We start from the raw sequence: 3,710 nt of genomic DNA on the forward strand, positions 1-3,710 counted from the left end.
CCAACCCCGTGGGCTGGTCTGACTCGCCACTGGACAGGCCTCAGCATCTCCAGCCCTGCCCAGCCTCCCCGTGGCGCTACCTCTTCGGTGGTTAGGGAGGAGGGGTGGCAGCCACCCCTGCTTGGCAGAACTGCACTAGCCACTTCCCAGACATCTGGGGGCGGGGGGTGGGGCACGAACCCGGGTGTTTTCGAACTTGCTTCCTCCTTGCAGGGCTGGGACTGGTTCGTTGTCGCTCTCCAGCGGTAGAGCGGTCCTCGGGATTGGAGGCGTGCGTGTGTGGAATGAATGAATCGCGTGACCACTGTGCAGGTGCCGGTCCAGGCTTGGGCTCGTGCCTTCAGAGAGCTTCTCTTAGAGCTCGGGGAACATAGGGTAATGGGGAGAGAAAAGTGGGTGGGTACCTCTGTGGGGTGGTCTGAGAGAAGGTCCTGCTTGTCGAGGCAGAGTCAGAAGGTTGAGAAGTGGCTGCCCCACTTAGGTGAGCAGATGCCATGAGAGCGGAGGTCAGGGCCCACACCGAGCCTGAGAATGACCTCCGCCAGAGGGCAGAGCCCGGGACTGAGAGACCTTGTGACCGCGGGGGTAAGAGTGGGTCTGAGGGAGGTGCAGGATGACCCAGAGGGCTGGGGCTTGGCCCATGTGGCAGGCAGAAGGGGGACGTAGCTGGTTTTGGGGTCAGCTTTGGGCTTGTTGGGTTCGCCATGGATTGAATGTGGGGTATTAGGACCGCTGTGGTGTTTTTGCACATACTGGAAAAAAAGCAGGTCTTGGTGGGACAGTGAGCTCACCTTGGGTTTGTTAAGTTGGAGGTGCTCAAAGCTGAGGGGTCAGCCCAAGAGAGAGATCTGGGTTAGAGAAAAGTCAGCACGGGCCAGGATGAGATCACAAGTGGTAGGAGAGAGGCCAGAAGAGGGTGCAGAGGCCCTCCAGCAGAGGCAGCTGAGAAGGAGTGGCCAGGGAGGTGGGGGGAAGCTGAGGGGAGCTGTCCTGCAGGCCAGCTCTGACCGCAGTGGCCTCCCGCCAGCCCAGCCCTAGGACAAAGCATCCCTCCTAGCTTGCGTGCACTCACCCTGCCAGCTGTAGAGCCTGCTCTCCTGCCCATGCCAGTATTACACGGCCTTGGGGGAGCTTTCTGAACCCGAGCTTGGCCACCTGCCTCCTCCAAGCCTCTGTGGCACCTGCTCCTGCCGCCTTCCCACCTGCCTTTCAAGGCTGACTTTCCTTTGCCTCTAAAAGCCACGCCCCCCTAGTCCTCAGGCAGCAGGTGGCTCCTCCCCTCACCTGCTCACGGGCACACCCAGCTGTCTCTTAGACCCTTTTGGCACCTACCATGAGGCCCCACTGGATAAATGATTCTGGAGGTGACTTGAAGCCCATTGACCTCTGTCGGGCAGCGTTTGTTTATGTCTAGCTTAACTCTGTCTTGCTGCTGCTGAAGTCCTTTTCCCTGGGTTGGCTCTTAGTAGGGGGCTAGTGGAGAAGAAAACAGCAAGGGCCCCCCTCTGTCCCCATACCATGCCCTACCAGGTTTTGGCCCACACTGGGTCTGACCTTGAGCTCCCTCTTCCTCCAGCCAAACTGTAGCCCACTTAATTCTTTTTTATTTTTGAAAGGGAGATTTTTGCTATAGGGTCTCTATGCTCACTGGACAGACAGACAGAAACTGAGAAATCACTTCCTAGGGGGAATGGCTGTGCTGCAATTGCTTCTCCATTCTCTCGGGATCTTGGGCACCCGTGCCTATGCGCCTGACCTGAGTTTTAAGCAGCTGGGTCCGTGATTCGAACTGGGGTTAACTACATGGAGTCCAGCAATGCAACCATTACGCCACCTGCTGGTCCCCCACTTAATTCTTCACCAGTATTCCTCAAGCACTTTCTGCAGGGCCAGCCCACGGCACAGTGGTAATGCACCGCTCAGGAGAGGCCAGCTCCCTCTTGGTGACTGAGGTTCAGCCCATCATCCTGAAACACTGCAGGCACATGTGCAAATGCCCAAGATCCGACGGGCCGGAGGACTGGGGGAGGGGATTGCAGAGTGCTTAGGCCCCATAGAGCGGGGGGGCCCTCTGTCATTCATGTGAGCATGCACACGTGGCTCTGTAATGAATAGAGGAAAAACCAGCAGGCACAGTCCCACCCTGCCCCTGGAGACCACTGCTATCATGATGGGTGATTACTGTGTGATGAGTAGAGGGCGCGTCAGAACAACACGTTCCCAGGTGCTGAGAACTCAGGGTCACTTTTGCAGCAAGCTTGGGGGCCTTCCTGGAGGAAAAGGAGAATGCATTTGGTGGACCGGGCTGGAAGCCGTTCTTTTGCAGTGTGATAACTGTAGATAAGTAGCTTCTTTTCTGAGCCTCCTTTTTCCTGTCTGTACAAATAGGGATGATGATGCCCCCTCTCAGGTTTCTTCGCTGTAAAACGAGGAGGACGTGACATGCCTGCCGTGTCCTAGTTGCTCAGTAACACTTTGCATTGACTTCAGTCCCCTCGCGAAGTAAAGTGCAGCTAAGCACAGCCTGGGTCTGAATGCCAGCCTTGCCTTTTCCCAGCTGTGTGTCTTTGGACAAGTTACTTAGCTGCTCTGTGCCTCACTTATGTAAGACAGGACTAGCGACCAGTGGTATTGATCGGAGGCCAAGTGCCTGGATACGCACGAACACGGCTGCTCTTCCTGGGCCCTCGGTACCTGTTTCTCTATTTCACACCCAGCCCCGTCAGCTACGCATTTGAGATCATCCTAAAAGTGATTAGGGGATGACTAGGAAGCGGCCGAGGGGCCAGCAGATGATGTGGTGGTTAAGGGGCTGATTCCCACGTGGCCGACTGCAGTTGAGCCCCAGACTCTGCAGCTTGAAAATCACACTGGGCGTGTGTGTGTCTAAAATCCAGAGAGAATGGAGAAGGGATCGTGGCGTGGCTATCCCCCCGAGGGGTGGTTTTTCACTTTCCTTCTCTGTCTCTCTGGCTCTGACATGTGCATGCACCCAATGGTGAAAGAAAAAGGGGAAAAAAGAAAGAAAAGGAAGGGAGGCCGTCTGCCCTGGCCCAGGTGTCTCTGGGCTGTCGAGGGTAGGGAAGGCCAGGGCCACTCTCCTCAGGACCTGTGGGTCCCTTTCGGGGTAGTGTGGCTTCCTCCCGACCCCTACTCATGCCAGACTCTGGCTTCCAAATCCTCAGGTCTCCGTTCCCACCAGGATAAGCCCCAAGGATCTGACCTCAGGGAAAACATGCTGGTTCTACCGAAGGCAGAATTTAAGAGGAGAAGACATGTGGAGGAGATTCTAGACCTCGGGGCTGTCTCAGAGACTTGACAGCGACCCCTTGGTGCCTTCCGGTCCAGGCAGCCCATGAGGAAATCTGACTTCACTGCTGTCTGCCCACCCTCAGCTTCCCCCTGGGGACTGTGTGGGTCCCAGTGCTGCCTCTGCTCTACCCCCACCCTGTGCTCCCTAATAAGTAACCCCGCGAATAGTGTGACTGCAGTCCGTGTGGGCAGCTTCTGTGTCGCTGGGTGGGGCTGAGGAAGCAGGTCTCAGGAAAGACCCGGTGTTCTCCAGAGTTACTCCCCGTGGCTTCTTGACCTTGTGGGATCACAGGTGCCTCCAGGAGCGGAGGACCGGGCGCCTCCCCAGCGGCAATAGGAAGTCATACGGACCTCGGCGGCACTGTCGGGACTGACTTGTGCCTCTGTCAGTTTCCTGC

At 57.0% G+C, this 3,710-nt stretch overlaps 1 protein-coding gene across 8 annotated transcripts in view; it reads left to right on the plus strand.

Annotated features, from left to right (window-relative positions):
- The window catches only part of GTF2IRD1 (GTF2I repeat domain containing 1), a 78,508-nt gene that overhangs the window by 19,467 nt on the left and 55,331 nt on the right, over positions 1 to 3,710 (plus strand). The window lies entirely within an intron of this gene.

Source organism: Tupaia chinensis, unplaced genomic scaffold (genome assembly GCF_000334495.1).
Source record: "Tupaia chinensis unplaced genomic scaffold, TupChi_1.0 Scaffold000429_1, whole genome shotgun sequence".
In the NCBI taxonomy this organism is placed as follows: Eukaryota; Metazoa; Chordata; class Mammalia; order Scandentia; family Tupaiidae; genus Tupaia; species Tupaia belangeri.